Source organism: Cydia strobilella, chromosome 10 (genome assembly GCF_947568885.1).
Source record: "Cydia strobilella chromosome 10, ilCydStro3.1, whole genome shotgun sequence".
Lineage (NCBI taxonomy): Eukaryota > Metazoa > Arthropoda > Insecta > Lepidoptera > Tortricidae > Cydia > Cydia strobilella.
This window is the reverse complement of record NC_086050.1, coordinates 7,522,935-7,546,257: the sequence shown is the minus strand read 5'-3', so window position 1 is coordinate 7,546,257 and position 23,323 is coordinate 7,522,935. Positions and strand designations below refer to the sequence as shown.

The 23,323-nt window shown below is 34.9% G+C and overlaps 2 protein-coding genes across 3 annotated transcripts in view; both read right to left on the bottom strand.

Annotated features, from left to right (window-relative positions):
* LOC134744634 (ribosome production factor 2 homolog) overlaps positions 1-23,323 on the bottom strand; it is a 228,528-nt gene that overhangs the window by 166,631 nt on the left and 38,574 nt on the right. The gene's annotated exons all lie outside the window — the stretch shown is intronic.
* The window catches only part of LOC134744581 (organic cation transporter protein-like), a 97,974-nt gene that overhangs the window by 55,453 nt on the left and 19,198 nt on the right, over positions 1-23,323 (bottom strand). The window lies entirely within an intron of this gene.

Here is a 23,323-nt window from a genome sequence, read left to right as displayed (position 1 = left end):
AAGAATATGATGCAATTTATATAGAGCTGTTGACAATTATGCTAGAGAAATGCGGGAAAAATTATATATAATGGTCGCTTATCGTCAAAGCGGTGATGCATGTTTAAAAGACACAAGTTTATAAATGTCTGAAACGCTCCTACGATGTAAGTAATATAAGTGCAAAAATTTTAAAACCACGAATAAAACAAAATTATACCTGCGTATTATGTTTACTACACAATCCACACATCAGTAAATCTAGTAATATTTTTGTGGTGGTCGAATTAAAGGAATCACTACAGCCAATGAAAAGTTGAAATGATTAATTAGAGTTAATAATAACGATTAGATCGTCGTCATTGACCGTCTCCTTTGAAACTGCATGAACCGTTTTTTTACTCACATTTGCCACTATAATGTTAGGAGATTTTGATTTATATTTGACATAAACTGGTTGGAAAAAAATAATGGGCCCTGGAGGGAAAGTGCCTTAAAACCTTAAGTTAGCTCATTTTACTGATGCATTCAAAGTTTTTTTTTTAAATTCGCATAGTCTGGCCCGGGAATTATTTATTTATTTATTTGAACTTTATTGCACAGCAAAAATTGTACAAAAGGCGAGCTTAATGCTAGAAAGCATTATCTACCAGTTAATCCTCGGACTAAACAGAGAACAAGCAGTAATAGGTGCAAGAAATATTTATTAAGTACGAAAAACCGAACCGGCCGATCGAGCGACCGACCGAAACCGACTGAAAATAAAAAACACACTATTACAACACACACACGCTAAAAGCACGCTATTTTTTTTCACTAGTCGATACAGTTCATATTAATGTTAAAACTTCTCCAAGAAGCATTAGGTCTGACACTCGTCTATCGTACAAAATATCCATAAAATCTAATACTCAGTATTTTTAGGGTTCCGTACCTCAAAAGGAAAAAACGGAACCCTTATAGGATCACCCGTGCGTCTGTCTGTCTGTCTGTCTGTCTGTCCGTCTGTCACAGCCTATTTTCTCCGAAACTACTGGACCAATTAAGTTGAAATTTGGTATACATATGTAAGTTTGCCCAAAGACGGACATGTAACGTAAACAAATGAATTTTAAACATGAGAAAATTAAAAAATAAGGTTTTTCAAACTATATCGTGTTATATATCAAATGTAAGAGCTAATTGTGAGAACCTCAAATGTATTTTTTTTATAATTTTAGGATAAACAATTTAGAAGTTATTCAAGAAAATAGGCAAAAAATGACCATTCCCCCCTTTATCTCCGAAACTACTAGGTCTAAAATTTTGAAAAAAATACACAAAATAGATCTTTATCTATAGATTACAGGAAAACCTATTAGAAATTGCAGTCAAGCGTGAGTCGGACTTAATTACTTAGATTTTGATCCGACACCTACGGGTTTTTTAATGACATTTTACTCACGTTTCACATAAAAAACACATTGTTTAAATTGTGTAATGTACGGAACCCTTGGAACGCGAGTCCGATTCGCACTTGGCCGGTTTTTTTGAATGTTAAGTCTGTTTGATTTCCGGGCGAATCGACCGAATTAAAAAATCTTTGAAAGCAGTTTTGTTTCTTTTCACAAAAAAAAAATGTTTCCTTTAAAAATAAAAGAAAGTAAAATGAGCTAATTTAAGGTTTTAAGGTACCATCGCCCACACTGTTAACTGTCCATCGGTAAACCTAAACGTCCTAAACACAAGGCATAAGGTCCACCGTTGGACAGTTAGGAGTGTGCTCTGTTTGTACTTTACTTTCCGGGGCCCATTATTTTTTTAGTATGAGATACGTACGTTTATGTCAATTACAAAATGTCTATTAATGACGCTCTAATTAATTATAACTATCGTTAAACTTTCACTAAATGAGTCATCAACTGATAAATAGTCAAAACTATGAATTAGTCATGAAATGTAATGCATTTAGATTTTAGATGATTCAAAAATACATATACCTAATTACGATAATGTGAACAGCTTAATAATGTACGTACACTAAATTGTATAAAACACCAGCATTCCATTTTTGACCCACCAGTGTTATTTGTGCGCCAGAAGAGAATAATTATAAATTTAACCACACACATAATATCAAACAAATGTAAGTATTTTATTAATATTTCATTTTTATTGCATTGTAAAATGATCTTGAAGTGTTGAATTACATTAATTTAAGCTCTTTTTTTTTTCATTCTGCGAACATTTATTTAATCAGATAAATGCTTCTATGAATTAATAAATTAGAGTAAACAAAAACAAATAAATCCTTAAAGTAAAAACTATAAACTAAACTTAAAAAACTACATAAAACTACAACTAACACTATAAATAAAAAACCGGCCAAGTGCGAGTTGGACTCGCGCACTGAGGGTTCCGTACTTTTTAGTACCTATTTGTTGTTAATGTTGTTATAGCGGCAACAGAATTACATCATCTGTGAAAATTTCAACTGTCTAGGTTCTATCACGGTTCATGAGATACAGCCTGGTGACAGACAGACGGACAGACGGACAGCGGAGTCTTAGCAATAGGGTCCCGTTTTTAGCTCGGCGCCTCGTGGCAGGGTGTCAAGAAGACTGGCGGCATTGCCGCGCTGGACGGCAATGCCAATCCGTTGCGCGAGGTAGGAGCCAGCCCTCCTGTCACCTGTCGCCTCCACGAGGCGCTTCGCCAGCTCCTTAAATTAAAAATGCCGTTTCCACCCCAAACGGCTCAAAAGTACAGCCAGAATCAATGTCTGCATATTTGCGCCGCTTGCGGTGTTCAGCCACGTCGGCGGCAGCACCAGCTCGTTCCTGGGAGATGGGACGGCTCAAGGGTGTCCAGTGTCCACGCATGTGGCATCCCAAACTAAAGGCCGTCCAATCTTCCAGGGAAATCATTTAAACCCATTATTTTCATTTTTATTTGTCCTTATTAAACCTACATCAATATTTTATAGCTTTTATTAAGCATATATCTTAGCATATGTATTTTTATTGATTAAATAAGTAACACAGCATTACAGTAAAGCCAAGGCATCATTATCAATATATCAATATCAAGGCCAAAGATTATCATTTTCAGATGTACCGGCTAATCCTTCTCACAGTCACTATAACAAGCGTAGTTCTCCAGTGCTACGCCGCGTCTACTTCAAACCCGAGCCCAGCCACCTCGGTTGTCAGTAGATTCCTGAGGATTCAGGACTCTGATGACTATAAAGACACCATCGGCGAGGCGGCAGAGGATCTCCATACAAAAGATTTAGAGCAACTAGGATCACTTGCTTACGCTTTTAGATATCAGTTCAGAGAGGCGATAGAAGAACTCGCGTTGCAAGGATTAACGTATTTAAAATCAATTTTTAATGATCTGAAACTCAAACTCTTAAAAAGTCTTGGCAAGTATACTCTCTCCGATTTGTTCCACGCTACGTTTGATGGGGTAACAGATTTTGTAAAAAATGCATCTGTAGACACTCCAGTGGATGTGGAGGAGGATCATGCCAGACCCACCTATGATTACGGGAATTATCCATACTTTCATAATCCGTACGTTATGCGATCAGGTTCAGGTTAAACCAAATAAGATGTATCAAAAACAAATACATATTATTTAGTACGTAATTTAGAAATAGTAATATTTATTGTTTTATGGTGTAACATTGTAGGCAATATTATTTTTAATAATTTATTGTTAAAGTAAGCAGAATAATAATCACGGATTCATATAACTCCTTGTATTTATTTTTATTATTATATTTTCACATTTAAAAAACCGGCCAAGTGCGAGTTCGTTTAACTCGCGCACCGAGGGTTCCGTACAAACTAAATTTTGTGTACCTAACTATAATCATCTAGTGCCCTGACAGGGTGTCATGTACCTACCATCCTCAAACTGTAACACCTAATGTATTATGAACATGACTGCAATACAATAAAGAATAAAGAATCACGTAAGACTTTTGACCAAAATCATAAGTAATAAGTGTAATTGTGTAAAGCCCCATCTATCGGCAAATTGGTTTACTAATTTGCGCGACCTGTATGTATGTTGGTTTTTCTGAGATAATTCTTTATCATGTGAAACGATTTCAACAATTTTTGTTTTATTTCAAAGAAGGTGGTTTTATTGTAGTACCATAGAGAAAGAAGATAGAAAGATAGAGGTGTGATTATATTTTTCCTGTAATATTTATGATAATGTTATTATTGTGTAAAAATTTCATAATTTTTGGTTGGTAAACTTCGGAGATAAAGGGGGGGAATGGTATTTTTTTAACGTTTTCCTTCATAAGTCAATTTATTTTCACTATGAAAAAAAAAGTTTTGTAATGTTCAATTCGAGCTATTTGTAATGATATCCCACTCGACCTAGCAACTAGACTAAAATTTTGCCCCCTCTTTATATTGGTAATTTTTCATAATTAATAAAATAAATATTAAAAAATTACAGTTTCAATATGTTTGGGTTAGCGTTCTTCATGACTATTCCAAATTTTAAATCGATAGCTTTAGGCCAGGAAATAAATGCCCAAAAAAAGGTATAGAGGGAAATGCTTGGAACACAATTTTTCACTTCGTAGCTTTGTTTGGACTAGTTAGGAGGTGAACATATCAAAAGTCCCCGGCCATAACCCTGGTGCTGGGGGGGAGAGGGGGGTTTGAAGGTTCAATTTTTCGGTTTTTCGATTATATCTCGGAAACTATGCGTCTGAGCGACTTGGCCACTTATACAAAATCAAAAGAGATTTAATTTGTTACAAGTTTTATTCAGTCAAGTTTTTCGATATCTTGTATAGTTTTTGAGATATCCGTTCTTGAAGGTTTATTTAGGGCTCTCATTGTTATCTTGATTATCTACATCAGTGAAGCTGCTAGGCCGGGTTTGGGATCGTTTTCGTATAACTCGGGGGTGCTGAATTCATTTATGGTATCAACATTGACACCAACCCTAAGTAAAAACAAAATTTGAAAAAATGATTTTTTATAAAACTCGTCTTTACGCTTAAACCGCCGAACTGATTTCTTTGAAATTTGGTATAAAGATGGTTTGAGTCCCGGGACAGTACATAGGATAATTTCTATAACCAAAATCATCTTTTAAGGGTGTGAAAAGTGGGGTGGAAATTTGTATGGGGAATCAATAACCGCTGAACCTATTTAAAAAATATTTGGGATGGTCTACATGTTTGATTTAGTTGATAATGATACCAAACATGACTTCAAACCTAAATTTAAACAGTATTAACCTCAGGAATTCAACTTCGGCGAAGAAGCTGAATTCCCCTCACACCAAATTTCACACCTTCAAAGTATGATTTTTGAGATAAAAACTATATTATATCCTGTCTCGGGACTTAAAACACCTATTTACCAAATTTCAACTAAATCGGTTCAGCGGTTTAAGCGTGAAGAGGAGTTTTAAAAAAAGTTATTTGTTTAAAGTTTATATGTTTTTACTTCGGAAAGATGTCAATGTTGATACCATAAATGAATTCAGCACCCCTGATTTATACGAAAACGTTACCAAACCCGGCCTAGCAGCTTTACTGTTGTAGATAATCAAGATAAAAATGAGAGCCCTAAATAAACCTTCAAGAGCGGATATCTCAAAAACTATACAAGATATCGAAAAACTTGACTGAATAAAACTTGTAACAAATTAAATCTCTTTTCATTTTGTATAAGTGACCAAGTCGCTCAGACGCATAGTTTCCGAGATATATTCGAATAACCGAAAAATGGAACCTTCAAACCCCCCTCTCCCCCCAGCACCAGGGTTACGGCCGGGGACTTTTGATATGTTCATCTCCTAACTAGTCCAAACTAAGCTACGAAGTTAAAAATTGTGTTCCTAGCATTTCCCTCTATACCTTCTTATTGCTTGGCCTATTACGTAGTTCTCGAGTTTTTACTGTAGTTTTGATTTCGGTGACGTGGCGTACCGGCGTACGAGTGACAGCTTTTGTGTTTGACATGGCGTCGAATAGGTTAAAACTGTTAAAAGTCACAATTCTACCAGCAAATATAAGAAAACAACTCACTTTGCCTTACGTATGAATAAAATGCAACTTTCTAGCGGTTTTTGAACAATCAAGAGAGCCTTTACCAGCTGGTGTGGTGAAAAATCCCGTCATATAAATAAATTAAAGTTCACTTTTTACTTAACTGCTGCAAAAAAGGACAGTTTTTTCGAATGCATATAATATTATACACCTATATATACAGGGTGTTTCGAACTAAATAAAGAAAAAGTGTTTTATTGCAATTACTTTGTTTTGCTTTTTAAAACTTAATAGGCACTCATACAAAGATGCGATCCGAAAATTGTTTCAAGTGGTTGAGCAAAGATTTTCCGAATAACCATTTTGAGGATAATACGAGTACCTACGTGTTGACTAGATTTTTTACGGTGTCAATCTGTTTTCAAATAAAGGTTCAAATGTTTATACGGGATAAAACTACATTATAGCAAAGCAAACATCTGGGTTTTTATTTAATGTTATTTTAACCCTTATATTGGCAAATAAATAAATAAAACGTCAGTTCTAGTGGTTCAAGCAGTTTAAAAGTGGGTGTCAAATTATGTATCTTGTAAGATCCATTGCCAAGAACAAGAAAAAGGTTATACCCATCTCAAAAGTTAGAGATGGTTGGCCATATTATTTTGGATCTGCGAAGCAATAAATTCTAAAGTTTCTTTCGCATGAAACTAGGCCTGTGCTCAGCAGGGCCTATAAAGTCTGAATGAAAAAACAAATATTTAATTTTATCAAATAATTAACTATCGCCTTACAATCGAAGTTACACTGTCATTTTAAAACGGCATGCAGCCAAAATTAAGCACTTAAACAAACAGTAACAGCAACAGTAAACCGTAAGTAAGCAATATCAAAATAATGCCTATCAAGGAAGCACAAGCGAACTTGTATCGTGTGTCATAGTAATTGCTATAATATTTATACAGGCGAATTGTATCACGAGGTAGGTACAGAGTAAATTGATAAACCATTAAGTGAGTAACATTGTTGGGTGGATTCTTGAAATATACTTATTTATTTTTAGTGGAGTCAATATAAAGTTTAAGTTACATTAAATGCACACTCAAATTTTTCTACATGGGTGAATTCTATATCATATTGAATACCCGTCTGTAAAGTAACAACTTGATATCAGTTCCCGTTTCTAAGAAATAAAACTTTTTTTTAAATCTTTTATACTACTTAAACAACAATTCCCACATAAGATATTTTACGTAGAATGGGTTATGAAGCTTATACGACTACACGGTCAGAATATCTCTCGACAATAATGTAAATTATAGATTTATTGAAACAAATTATTATTTTGTAAGTTTTTCATGACCGAGGAACTCCCACACCGAGAGAAAAGTTTACTATGGTGGTTATGAAGTAGTTGTATCGATCATGTTTAAAAATCTCCCGAGTCACTACTATATTTGTAGAATAGCAGCAAGATTTTGGAAACAAACAGCAAATAATGTTCTGCACAATTAATGGACATTTCTAGTTTTTTGCCAGTAACTGCACAAGTTATGGAAGAATAACATAATCATTTTTCTCTCGATAATTAAATCAATTTCCAGCATAAAAAATTTAAAAAGTATGCGGTATTTCCAGGCATTCACAGAGGCCAATTCGAACTTTATCTAAGATGTCAATAATATATCATTTTGTTATCATTCGCCCGACCGTCTCGCTCGCACCAAAACATATTTTAACTAGTACGAGCGAAACGCACACGCAAATTAAAAAAATGACATCTTTAATAACGAAAAGTGTCTGTCTTTATATGAAAAACGATAGCTGTCAAATTTTTATATCTATTCACAAAACGTTTAGAATACTGGATGCTGTGTCAGATATAAATAGACCCTTGAAGTCTTACAACTATCTATTATGCTTGATCTGAATCTTACTGGTTAGTAAGGACCGTCCACTTAGTTATACTTCGAATAGCCGCCCGGACAAATTATAAAGCTAATTTCGAATTTTAAATTTTGACAATTCACGAGAAGAGTAACGTAACGTCAAACGATATGTTTGTCCCTTTTCAACGATCCTGTCATCCGATGCTTTTAGTAGCGGGAGCTGTGAGAGTGAAAAGACGCAAATGTCAGCAATTCTTACCGCTTGGTATTTGTCAGCGAGCGCATCGCGACATGAAACCAGTATGAACCTGGCCCTCGATTACGTATAATTGTAAGGAAACTTGGGATCAAGTTATATTAGTCTAAGGTCTAACAGTTGAGAATAAGACGTGCTCTGAATATACAGTGTGGAAATTTTTTATGGGCCCTGAAGGGAAAGTGCCTTAAAACCTTAAGTTAGCTAATTTTATTTTTAAAAAGAAACAAAACTGCATTCAAAGGTTTTTTGAAATTCGCTTGTCTCGCCTGGGAATCGAACCGACTAAAAATTCCAAACAATAAACACTCCCTATTTTATTCTACTAGTCGATACAGTTAATGTTAATGATAACATTTCTTCAAGAAACATTAGATCTTACACTCGTCTGTCGTACAAAATTTCCATAAAATCGAATATTTAGTACTCAAGAATATTTTTAGACAAGCAAAATTGAAAAAAAAAAACCTTTGAATGCAGTTGTTTTTTTTAAAATAAAATGTCTCCTTTAAGTAAAATGAGCTAACTTAAGGTTTTCGGAGAATTTCCCTCCAGGGCCCATTAATTTGATTAATAAATTATAGTGGTAAGTAAGCGCATTGAGTATGCACTTTTGTCTCAGGCGATGCCGCTTGGCACGATTGATTGTTCCTTAGGGCAAATAAAACTGATTCAGCCCGGTAGCCACGAGATCGTAACGCCCCCCAAAAGGGGGGTGAAAGGGTCGGCTCCCCAAGTCCTATCTATGCTATATTTCTTCCTGTTCTTAGCAACTAGGGCAACTTATATATCATTTTCGTATAATTTAGGAACGAGGAATTCATTTTTGAAATAATTATTAGACCTTTCCATACAAAAAAAATGAGTTGTTTACAAAAATTTTAAATGTTATGTAATTTTTTGTGACAATTTTCCCTGCTACAATTACAGTGTGGCGATTTGCACTAAATAAAAAAATGGACAATGTAGCCCATTTATTGTTCATTCTGGAAAATATCACTTTAAAGGAATAGCTGCCGAAGCGCCTGTCAAAAAGGAGGCGTTTTTTTCTTACTTAGCGGCGTTTTAAGTTTCCAAAGTTTTTATTCCTTACTTGTTGTTTTTATTCCTAACTTGTTGTTTTTATTATTTTTTCGCAACTGTGTTAAAAAACGTCGTTCGATACACGTGCGGAAATGTCATTCTTCACTCGTCCCGAGTCTTGCCAAGATATCTATCTCGGTACTCGTGAAGTAATGACATACTTTCCGCACTAGCATCGAAATGTACTATTTATTTCATTTGAGCACCAAGAAGTATGTTGGTAGTAAACCTTTTAGTGCGAGTAAAATAGTATGTAATAATGATTTAATTTACTAAAGTTTCATTATTGCGTCATTTCATATTATAACCACTACCCATTGAATTGAATGACCTTTTTCACGTTTTCTGCAGCAATGCAGTCGACTGCTACGGCAGTAGCCGTAAATGTCAAAATCAAATTTCCTGTCTGGATTTTGACGTTCATTTAAAATAAATAATCAAAGGGGATCATCGATTTTGGGCCCGGAGGAGAAACCATCGCGTATATTATGGTACACTACACAGACGGTTACAGTAATTATAAACGCATTTGATTACGGAAAAAGATATAATATTGGGTGTAAATGAAACGGGAATGTATTATACAATAAAATAAATTATATCTATTATTAATTTCCGTAAATCACACCATCATCTTTATTAGCATAGCAAAGCTTAACGCTCAATTTCGCACAAACCGTGAGGTTTTCACTAAGGAGTTTAAAATTCTCTTTGCACTAAACTTTATGGTTGGTAGAAAAGTCTGTATTCTAATTTGGCACTAACTGCCACTGTCTGTCATTGCTATGTCATAGCCTCATAGCTGACATACGTGAGATATATGCCGCAATGTATGCATTGCGCGTTTTATCGGAGCTTTGTCTGAGGTGTGTTAAGTAAGCGCGCAATCAAAATTAAACATGCGTAAACAATCGTTACGCGTACCGATGAAACTGGGTAAGTTAGTCATGGGAGAATTAACGGTCGACCGCATCGCGAACTCTCGGCAGTTCAAGCGGACCGATCGTCTACCGCGAACATTGAAGTCGATCAAACGTTCTCTACAGTGAATCAGTACCCGTCAGTCAGATAGTGTCTGCGTGGGTAATTTAAATAGCTTGGACGTAATAATTATGGTTGTATTCCATACAATATTACATATACGTGAGAATTTTTTTGTTATTACACTAACATGAGTAAGAAATTTATGAAGGTGAAACAAAAGTCGTGTCCATTTTCTAAAAGCAACAAAAAAAAACCGAAACAAAAATGGTTAATAGTAATTAAACGGTTTCATTTATGTTAGAGATTTTTTTGTAGAATATAGTAAATATAAAGAGCTTAATGAACATGAAATTTTTATGTACACATTAGTTGTTATTTTTATGTAAAAAAAATTTTTAATAAAGAAAGTTATTGGGGGCAGGTTTCTGTGTCAAGCTGGAAGAAAATATAAATACTTAATGAGTATATGCTTGAGAACAGCATATTAGAAAATCTCTAGTGTGGGGATTGATGTTTTGTTTTATTTTTCTATTTTAGTAATAATTTGGATTTATAAAAAAAAATTGACATATTTTGTGGAGATTTTTTTCAAAATATATTATTTGTAACATAGGTAATCACATCTCAAAAAATCTCTAATGTGAGAATTAATGTAGATTTCTCATACATTTTGAACTGTGGTGACCGGCCTATTTTCTTTCGGTCCCATTTTTTGTTTGGAATGACATTTTAAAAAGAGCTATCTAACAACATCCGAAGAAGCGAAAAAAATTCATCCCCGCTTTACGTGTAGGGGAAAAACCTGTAAAAAAAAATTTTCACGTTCTTGCCGTGATTGATTTATATATCTATGCCAAATTGCAGCTTTCTAGAACTAACCAGCACTCTATTAAGCCTCGGACGAACAGATGGTCAGACAGACAGGCGGAGATGGTGAAACTAATAAGGGCCACTTGCACCATCCCACTAACCCGAGTTAACCGGTTAAACCTGGAGTTACCATGGTTACTAGTACAATTTGACACTAGTTTAACAGGTTAACCCCGGGTTTGTGGGATGGTGCAAGTGGCGCTAAGGATATACCTAGTAGACTACGGAGCCATAAAAAACAAGATAGGGTCGCCACGTAAGGTCCATTAAACAATTTAATCAAGTTAATTAGTTTTATCCATTCGTAAATAACGTATAAACGATTTAACCCATTCTCCCCGAAAAAATATTTAAACAGCCTGCAAATCATACAATACATACAACATCATCTGGTTTTCATATAGAGAAAAACATAATAATTATTTTCTCTTCTGTTTATTTTATATATTTGGAATTACGACTTAGGTAATTATAAAACTTGAACTTTTTGAGATTTTTGTGAATGTATTTAATAAGTGTTAAAAATGTACAGCGAGCTATAAAATTGCACGGATAGATTATAAATGAATTTATTCATAAAGCGGCCATGCAGTTTGCGGCTGGGCGTACTGTACAACTAATGTACAACATAAAGTAAAACGAAATAGTTTTTCAAACTGCTGTCATTTTAATCTTCCTAATTCTGGATTATTAGACGTAGGTAGAGACGTAACTGTAGGTACAGTCAAGGGCATAAATATATATACATCCCAAAAGTTTCAAAAATATGTGTACGCTCTTACACCTTAGACAATAAAGTCGTGTTCTCATATTTTGAGCCATTTGCGTGGATCGATTTTTTAACTTCGACTGTACCTACCCTGCATTTACTTATGTAGTAAAATCAATTTAGAATTGTTTTTTTTTAAGGTTGGATACAAGCTTTTGCATTGGCCGATAATACAATACGTATCATAATTTAGTTATGTATGCAAAGGTGCCTTGTTGCCTACATAAAATGTAAGTAAATGAATTGGAAGAAAACATGTTGCTATTATAAAACGCAAGGAGCTTTTAAAAATTTCCATCCATCACGTACTCCAAAAGCCTTAATTTAATAAAATAACAACTATGCGTATCCGAGCGCCAGGTGCTTAAATTAAGATACAAATACAACCAAAATACTGGTTTAAACTTTCACGATTTTTACTAATTATTCATTATTTCGTCGTTGTGAATAATAATAAGATACAATCAATTCAATGAAAATTTAATTTACTATAAATTTGCTGCTGTTTTTTTGTCAAGCGTTGTCAAGTGCCTATTAGAAAACGTGGCCATATGTTTTCATACAATATGTCATGAATGCGTGACGTACTCGGATTGGAATTGATTTGGTACAGTCGTGTACAATATACTAGCAGTCAATAGGAAAATAAAAATGAGGGGAAAACTATAACTTTAGATTAATTATATTGGATCTTTTTTTATAATTATTTTGCACTACTTAACAGTTTCAAAATTAACTGTAACATTTAACTTAAATAGTATTGGAAGTAAAAAAAAATATCATAACAAACGGCTTTTTTACTACCTCGCCTTCGCGGAAATTCTTATAAAAACGTAACTGCTCACGAAAAAACATACAATTATGTACTATAATTGTCACTTAGTATCTTGTCTATTATTTCCAATCTAAGCTTTAAGCTCTAAGATTTTTACTCATTATTCATTATTTCGTCGTTGTGAATAATAATAAGATACAACCAATTCAATTAAAATTTAATTTACGTTAAATTTGCTGCTGTTTTTTTGTCAAGCGTTGTCAAGTGTCTATTAGAAAACGTGGCCATATGTTTTCATACAATATGTCATGAATGCGTGACGTACTCGGATTGGAATTGATTTGGTACAGTCGTGTACAATATACTAGCAGTCAATAGGAAAATAAAAATGAGGGGAAAACTATAACTTTAGATTAATTATATTGGATCTTTTTTATAATTCTTTTGCACTACTTCACAGTTTCAAAATTAACTGTAACATTTAACTTAAATAGTATTGGAAGTAAAAAAAATATCATGACAATCGGCTTTTTTACTACCTCGCCTTCGCGGAAATTCTTATAAAAACGTAACTGCTCACGAAAAAACATACAATTATGTACTATAATTGTCACTTAGTATCTTGTCTATTATTTCCAATCTAAGCTTTAAATCTAAACCCATGACATCCAGAACTTTTTTTTCTATAAGACGATTTTCGTCTAGAGTGTACTAGTAGTCCATCATTCGGACTTTGTTGTTGATTTTTGACCGACTACTTGGTTTGTCATGAGCGCTATCATTTAAGAGCCTCAAGCAAACAAACAAAACCAAGTATTTCGAAACCCACATATATATTATATTATATTAAATAAATATTATTTCTGTCCTGATCCCGTATTGTCCGTCAGTCTGTCCTTATGTCACAGGCTCACAGCCATATTTCTCAATAACTATAAGGTAAGTATATCTCCAGAACATAGGTGTTATTGTGAGCCGCTGCTTATTTATTTTTATCATATGGCTAGCCTCTATTTAATTTAGCGCCACTTGCACCATCCCACTAACCGGGTTAACCGGTTAAACCGTTAACCTAGTGTCAAATTGTACTGGTAACTATGGTAACTTCAAGTTTAACTTGGAGTAGTGGCCCTTAAGGTTAAAAAAATATTTTAGGTGTATGTACTTCTATATAGGTACATGTAAGTAAAAAAAAAGGTAGGTATAATCTACGTATCGTAGTGACCCTGCCGAAACAGGAGGTCCTGGATTCAAATCTCGGGAGCACTGGGCTAGTAATCCAGTGGTCGTGAATTCAAGTCTCACCCAAGACAGTAATTTTTTTCTGCTTTTAAATTTATTCTAAGCTTAGTAACATCGTTCGCAGACGTTTCTGCTTGATACTAAATTAATTGAAAAGCGCTGGTGGCCTAGCGGTAAGAGCGTGCAAGTTGCAAATCTTGCAACCCGGAGGTCGCGGGTTCAAACCCCGGCTCGTACCAATGACTCGGGACTCATGTACGAAATATCATTTAATATTTACCAGTAGCTTTTCGGTGAAGAAAAACATTGTGAGGAAACCGGACTAATCCCAATAAGGTCTAGTGGGCTGGGCTGCCTCTGGGCTGGAAGGTCAGATGGTAGTCGCTTTCGTAAAAACTAGTGCCTACGCCAATTCTTGGCATTACTTAGACAACGTGAGGAAGATGATGACAAAATTAATTTTGTATGGGGTGACGCATCGTAACTGGTGTAAATACAGGAAACCCAATAATATTGGAAATGCAATATGACTTGGAACTCCGGTCCCATATGGTGGATATTTGCTGCCCATGGCATGGATGAGGTCTTAGTAACTAGATGACAGCATACTGGGCTAGTGATCCAGTGGTCGTGAGTTCAAGTCTCATCCAAGACAGTAATTTTTTTCCACTTAAATTTATTCTGAGTAAATAATTTTCTAAATATGCACCATGAAAAACAGTTTACCCCGGTCGCCATGACGAACACATTGTTATGCGTTCAATCATATGTTTAATTTAAAAACATTATTGACACTAACAGTTAACATTAATAGTAATTGCAAACGGAGATTGTACTTACAAATACCTACTTATGGACAGTATCTTTTTATTTTCGCGACACTGGGTTGGTAATACTTGGTAATGTATGATAACAATTATTGCGATAGGTTGACGTTGATGCCTCTTGACGTAGGTAAGTAATGCAACTGAAGTTTTATATAATTTACTTATTAATCATTGTCAGTATAGGTACTATAATACTATTGATAATGCGTGGATTCTAGTTTTTATTAATGGGAGGTCGTAAACAAGAACTAATTGACGTAAAGCTACAGATTGTCACTTCTACAGTAGCAATGCAGCATGCTAGCGTGCACTTAGTCCTTGGGTCTCGCTCGGCCTCGGGTTCAAAACAGCGTGGATTCCGTCTAAACTAACTATACAACGACTTAAATACAACAAAGTGTTGGTAGTCATTATATAGATGTCATATTTTCATAATTATTGGAAATTTATGATGACATTCCCATACTTTGTTGTACACAGCTTTTAGTTAGATCAGTCCGCCGGACGATATCGGCCTGTCAGTTAGAACAAAAATTTGACAGTTCCGAACAACTGACAGGCCGATATCGTCCGGCGGACTGATAGTCAGTGGGCCCCTTTACTCCTTCCAGAAACGTTGCTGCTATTTACGTAAAATGGTCCGCGAATTTATAAAATAAACAGAAAAAGATGCAGATTCTGATTTAACAATTTGATATCTTTTTGATCTTGTTTTGATATCATCTTAATATGACCTTAACGATCATCTCGGTGATTGGTGCGCTGTCATGCACAACTTTTATTGCATCTTCAAGGTAGTATCAAAACAATACCAAAACGGCGCGTAATAAATAATTGTCAGAATTGGCCTTTAAATTTATGGTACCTATTCATTTCTAAACCGTCAGTGGCACTGGCACCTCATCACTGAAAGTTACAGAACCACTGTTCGACACCGTTTTGGTACCTACTGGTGTATTTAGACTCAAACTGGCTCACTAATAGGTGGACTTTTGATTTCTGAGGAGGAAAGCGGTCTTATCAGATGAATTAGTATTGCCAAAATACAATAACGCAAATAAGAATAATAGAAAATTAATACTAGCAGGAATATTTTCCTGAACAATCAACACTAAATACCTAAACTGGTAACATTTTGTAGTTATAGTTTTTCTTAAGCACCATGGCCAGGGCTAAAGTTGGAATGCTTATTTACTGTATGTGGATCATAATCATCATAATCACTGGCAATAGCATAACTAGGCAGTTGACATAGTAACATCTTTAAAAAAAAATATTCATGATAAAGTAAAATACATCCCACCAAAAACATTTTCATGTAAAATGTTGCCAAGACGCAACCATAAGGCTCGCACTGTCAAAAAGTTATCAGATATCTTGTAGAGCCAAGCTTCTACCTCTACAAGCCCCGACTTCACAAACTCTACACCTAAGCCAAAATATGTGGCTTGGCCGTTTCGCTACCGTCATATGGACGTAAGGTGAAAAATTGATTGACTATTCATTATTTTATATTATACAATAGTTCTTGTAGGTAGTAGGGAAACGGCCAATCCACATAATTTGACAAAGGTATAGAGTTTGTGAAGTTGTAGAGATAGAAGCTTGGCTCTACAGGAGATCTGATAACTTTGTGCGAGCTTTATGGTTGCGTCTTGGCAACATTTAACATGAAAATATGTTTGATGGGATTTCACGTCTTTTTATAAGTTGCTTATGACAATCTGCCATCCTCTAATTTATAGGGTAATTAACTTTTATGTATCTGGAGGTATCTTTTAAACAATCTGCTTTTTACTGATTCCCCATACAAACTTCAATCCCCTTTCTCCCCCTAACGCTCTTTTCCACCCCCTTACGGGGTGATTTTGGGGTTGAAAACAATTTTGTATCCTTCCCCATAATAAAAATTATCTACATACCAAATTTCAACTAAATTTATTAATTCATCAGCGGTTATTAATTCCCCATACAAAATTCCACCCCCCTTTTGACCCCCTTAGGGGCTAAAAATTTCAAGTTTTAAATTTTTCTGTTGTTTGTGTAGTAAGACTATCTTACATACCAAATTTCAGCTTCCTAGGATTTCAGGAAGTACCGTAAAGGTTTTGATAATCATCAGTGAGTGAGTGAGTGACGAAATCGGGGTTTTTTAGATATGAATAAAATCTAAAGTATAAGAGCTATGTAATTGAAATTTTTTATGCTTAATAAAGTCCACTAATGACATCATATCCCGAAAATTTTGTTTATCTGGTATAATCCAACCCCAAGCTATGAGGGTTAAAAAAAAACCGGCCAAGTGCGAGTCGGACTCGCGCACCGAGGTTTCCGTACTTTTGCGTATTTGTTGTTATAGGGGCAACAGAAATACATCATCTGTGAAAACTTCAACTGACTAGCTATCACGGTTCATGAGATACAGCCTGGTGACAAACAGACAGACGGACAGACGGACAGCGGAGTCTTAGTAATAGGGTCCCGTTCTTACCCTTTGAGTACGGAACCCTAAAAACGACGAAGCGCTTCGAGAAAAGGTAGGTAGTGCCCTGCGCTTCGCTTTGCTCGTCTTGGCGGGGCACTGCCGTGCCCCCAGATTTTATAAATTACATAATAACTCGCCAAACAGTGAAGTTTGATAGCGAGAGGTACGGCTCTTTTTATGCTAATAACGTCATAGACATTTTATAGTATGGTTGTCTGACGTGTGTATAGGTATAATGAGAAAGCCATGCTCAATTGCTCATTGCTCCTATCTGTGTTGAATTCTCTTTTAAAGAGCAAATACCGTAACTAAGATGACAAATTGTTTTTGACACTCGAATAAAAAATGTATCAGGATGACAGATGCAAACGAAAAGTCACGTGATCATTTCCATTCCGTACATAATTCAAAGGGCTTACTTTTGTATGCTTCTCATAGAGAAATGGCTTATCCCTTTTTAAAAGACACTCCTCAAACGATGTCACTTGGCTAGGCCCGCTGTTTACTTTCAAATACCTATTTTAATATATGTCATCTGTAAATTTACATTTGCAGCAATCAACCACCCACAAGGTGCCTAATGACTCGGCAAATTAAGTTGTTGTAGCTGTAGACTGAGCACAGTCTTTTTTATTTGCATACCTACCTGTAATAATTAAGTTAAATATAGCATACACTATATTTTATAATCCGGTTCCGTACCCAAAGGGTAAAAACGGGACCCCTATTACTAAGACTCCGCTGTCCGTCTGTCCGTCTGTCTGATACCAGGCTGTATCTCATGAACCGTGATAGCTAGACAGTTGAAATTTTCACAGTTGATGTATTCCTGTTGCCGCTATAACAACAAATACTAAAAACAGAATAAAATTAATATTTAAGTGGGGCTCCCATACAACAAACGTGATTTTTTGCCGTTTTTTGCGTAATGGTACGGAACCCTTCGTGCGCGAGTCAGACTCGCACTTGGCCGGTTTTTTATAATCAGATATACTAAATGTCAATTCGATTACCCAATCTGCTATAAATGCTGCTTTTATACCAATTTTACAGACAGATGTGTGGGACATATCGGGGCAATCACACATTTCATCCACTAGAATACAAGATGTCGGACCTTTTTAAATGGCGGCTGCAAAATTTAAAAAAAAATGTAGACAACGGCTGCACCGATTTTAGCGATTAATATATCAATCAATTTGTAGTGACACCTGTAATCGAAAAAAAAAACCATTTAAGAAATTAAAGATGGCAGCTGAATATAAAGACAATTTAGATTTTCTCTTAATTTTTTTTTCTTCTAATAAAAGAACAACTTCTAAAATATAATGGTCACATGTTCTTTAATTTAAATAGAACTTGATAATATTATTTTGAAAATCAACTTTTATGATATTTCTTTATTTTCTAAGGTAAAAAATATAAAATAAAATATATTAACTTTATTTAATGAGCTATAAATGAAAATAAAAATGTATTTCCGCTTCATAAATTACATGGCGGCCGAATATTAAGAAAATTGTGAAATTTTCTAATTATTTTTTCCTTCTAATGAAAACAACAACTCAATATTCTATAACAGAAAAAATAAATATATATTTACTTACTTTAATTAATGAGCTATAAAAAAATAAAAAAATGTATTTCCGCTTATTTACTCCTCTTTGTCATTTTCGTCCTTTACTCGGTCTGTTTCTCCGGTTGAACTTAAAGAAAAGAGATGACCGAAGAGCTGGCGGCTTCCTCGCACAACGTATCAGCATTGCCATACGAGGAAATGCCACCAGAATCCTTGGTACAATGCCTCAAGGGTCTATTTTAGATTTAAGCTAGTTATGAATTTAGTTTAGTAGTATCACTGTGTAAGGTAAGTACCCCTATTAACGAGGGGGTTAAGCAAGTTTTCCAAAAAGAGCCAAAAATTAAGCATAACCCGGCATTTTATCAACCAACAAATAGTTTGTTAATTAAAGTTTATAATTATTATTTTAGTTTCTGACCTTGTTTTGGACAATTATAATGGAAAAAAAATATCATTAAAACCAAAATAAAAATCGCCTATTACCGTTGTAATTGACCACTGTTACCCATATACTCGTACCGCGGATGAGGGTTCCTTTTTACGAGGGTGGATAACCCATTGCATTTTTAGTTCCATAATTAAGATACCTGCTAGTATTCGTAGGTAGTCAGTACCTGCCGTCGAATAATAGTACATTATTGTCGAGGCTCGGAAGTAGCTACTTGCTGGCTGAGGATTCGTTTTAAACGGACGACCTTGGGAGTCCGTTTAATTGAATCCGAAGCCAGCAAGTAGCCTTCCAGCCGAGTCATATATAGTGCTTTTCTCAAAAATGGCGCAATAAATACAAATATAATATAAATATTTTACAGAAGCAACGTTCTTATGTATATATTTTCACAGAAAAAAGAAAAGATTTGCTTTGCCGCCTTTTTATTTTTTTTAATTAAAAATAGAAGTGTATTTTTCTGCTGAAAATACGCCAACCTATTTGAGACACCTAAATAGTCGCGGTACCAACATTATAATAATAAGTACTGATCATCTGTTTGGCTGTTTAATGGACCCATGCCTTCATTTGATATGGCCACTTCAACTTTTAAAAACTTTGAAACTCTACAAATAATGGAATTTGTATGCAACATTGCAGTCCCGAAATCGAGACTGCAATGTTTTTAACTTTTTAATTATTTGACTCACCATAAACTACGCACTTCGCGACCTACTTTTTACCCGGCAACGTCGACTTTGCCGTCCATTTTTGAGAAAAGTAGGTTAGTATTATGATAGTTTCGTTACAAATAAGATAACAGTATTTTTTATAACTTAACTGACCACCAAAGAAGGAGCATAATTTATCACAGACCGTCGTCGGTAACATAATATCTAGCGACCTGCCCCGGCTTCGCTCGGGTTACACAAAATCTTAACAAATTATACTCACACCTAAACCTAAACCTTCCTCAAGAATAACTCTATTGATAGGTGAAAACCGCATGAAAATCCGTTCAGTAGTTTTTGAGTTTATCGCGAACATACATACACACAGACGCGGCGGGGACTTTGTTTTATAAGGTGTAGTATAAAAGATAAAATGATTCCACTTTTATTTCCGGTACAATAACCTATTCAAAGCCTTAGTGTTCCTTAAAACCGGTTTGTAAGTCGCAGGGAAAACCCCGTAAGATAGTACACGCACACATTTCCCCGTGTAGATTTTCGTCGTATCGTATACTTACTGCTAATACTGCTATAAACAGTGGTGAATTTATTTCGTAATGTTTATGACTTTAGCGAATTGTTGTTGGTTTGTTCAAGTATTTTGTTGTTGATCTATCTTAACGATGTAACCAGAAGGCGTGCTACATCTATCAACCATCATTTTGTTATTCTATTTTTTAAACGAGTACGATTAAGTACCTACGGTACGTATGTAATACATATTTGAATATTTACGTGGTCAAAAACGTTTTATACAAAATTGTAATCCATTTCAATAAAACTTTTAAATAGGTACAAATGGATTTTCAGGGAAAAAAGTGTGCCGTTTTCAACCAAAAGGTTGGTCGGTTGTCAATAAGGCGCTATTTCCTTATAGTTTCAATTTGAAATCATCTTTTGGTTGAAAACGTCACAAGTATTTGTATGTTTAATTAAAGTAGGAATACCTAGTTTTTCAGAAAAAATTAAATATCTTTATTAAAGATATTTAGTACAATAATGAACTTACTTAATTAAATTAAATCTCCTTTTTGTCAACTATATTCGCTTGATTTGCTAATCAAGGCATGCTTCATGCAATTTAGACAACCTTCATAGAATTAAAAATTAGGCGCCCTCGATTTGGATTAGATGACATCGATCTAAATAAAAACGATATCCATGACTATTTAAATTGAGAACTTAATTTAATGCAAAGTGGCATATGTAACTTCATCTGATGTAATAGGAGCCTGCGCAGTGTGCATAATCATTATTTGTTAAATGGGTATAGCTCCGAGTGGGCAGATTTAATGCGAATAAAGTAACCAGGGAAGAACTTAACTATTTTCTGTTGTATTTCCTTTAGGGCATGTGTATATTATGTTCGTGTTAGAAAGGCTTATATAATTACGTCCATTGTTAATTAGTCTGAATGTAATAATGCCCTGATGTCGAAAATTCCAGATATAACAATACCCATTTGTCATTAAGTCCGGATGTTATGATGTCCTTATGTCAGAATGTCTAGGTGTCACAATGTCCAAAATGACAAAAAGTCCAGATGTGTTCAGTCATATTTCCCTTAAGCTAAATAGTCATGGTGTCAAAATGTCCAGATGTCATATTTCTCGTATCCCGGGAAGTCATACAGTTCTAAACCTTTAGACTACCAAGTAAACCAACGAAAAGAACAAACTGGCAACAAGATAATGTAGAATCATAATAAAATTTTCGCCTTTGAAAGTTTGTAGTCTGTGCGGAAAGAGTCGTGAAATGTATTGGGGCTCCATACATTCAACGACTCTTCTCTTTCCGCACACTCTAGGTACGGAACGGTGCATTTGTCAGGTTTTTTGGCAAATGCGTGGTGCAAACTTCCCGGTCGATAAAAAACATTTTGATCTGATGTCTGATCAAATTGAAACACAAGAAAGTGCGTGAAAAATAATTAAACACGTGTTTTTTCTTTTTATATCATCCGGTACGCGATACAAATCATCCATATGTATCTAAGTTTCGTAAACCTTATTACGACGATAGAGGTAAGGTCTAATTAAAGTATGTGTTTTACTGTGAGTAGGTAATCAGATTTTTATAACGGGAACTCGAAAACAATACAAAAGGTAATCACGGTCCATATCCCGGTAGATGTCTTAGTAAGTTTTTTTTATGTATAAGCAAGCGTTTGACCACGATCCCACCTGATGGTTTTTATCTCAATATAGTTCTTAGGTCCTACTTATGCTAACCACCGTTTAAATATTCGCCCATACCTATTGAATTTACACACTGTATAACAACTTTATAGTATTGCAATAATTGTTCGAAGCGCAAGCCGCGTGCTGCTCCGTAAAAAGCATGTTACAGTATGTAATTATATTTGTAATCTACTCACAAAGCCCTTTCATTTGGTATCCCACAAGCCGACTTTATGACGTCACAGTAACTACCCCCACCACTTTCGCGCTTGTCATATCATATATTTGTGTTCAGGACATCATACTGAATGCACTGCTACCAAATATTCGAGATAACATGACCAAAAATCGATTTCTAGAAGACTTCGAGAAAATGCCAATCCACTAGTATTCGGTTTGAATATAAATTAATACGTAAAGGCAGGATGTTTATGGTAATATATGTGTAGCAAATTTAGCTTCGAGATAAAGGTTTCAAAAGTAAACCCCGCAGAAAAGCGATCGTTTTATGTCTAGAACAAAAATATTTATTTGTGAGTATACCTGACAGATACATAGATTTACAAATAACATCTTATTTGCGGGGTAATTTTGATACTATCCCGCATATAATTGCAAATATGTATCTCCAGGAGAGTAATTGTAGAACTTTACAAGAACCAACTGACAGAAGTGACAATAGAGGATGTAACTAATACTGCAAATATAAAGAAGGGATTAAGGCAAGGATATAGTCTATCACCATTGCTGTTCAACCTATATATAGAGGAAGCTATGCAAGACATCAAAAAGTGCACTAAAGGAATAAGTTCCAATGGAACAGCTATACATTGGATCAGATACGCCGATGACATTGCTCTTATGGCAGACACAGAAGAGACGCTCCAAGTAAATATAAAAAAAATGGACGAAATTTTCCGAAAATACAACCTTAGAATAAACGTCAAGAAAACAAAGGTTCTGGTGACAAACAAAACCAAATCTCCCAGAGTAAACATCGCTCTCAACTCGGAAAGACTACAACAAGTTAACACATTCACTTACTTAGGAAGCATCATCGAGGAAAAAGGCAGAAGCGAGAAAGAAATAAGAACTAGGATAGCAATGGCAAAGAAAGCCTTTACTTCAAATAGACATATTTACAACAGCAAAATTCACATAAACATAAGGAAAAACTTAATTAAAACCTACATTTGGAGCACCGCCCTCTACGGATGCGAAAGTTGGAACA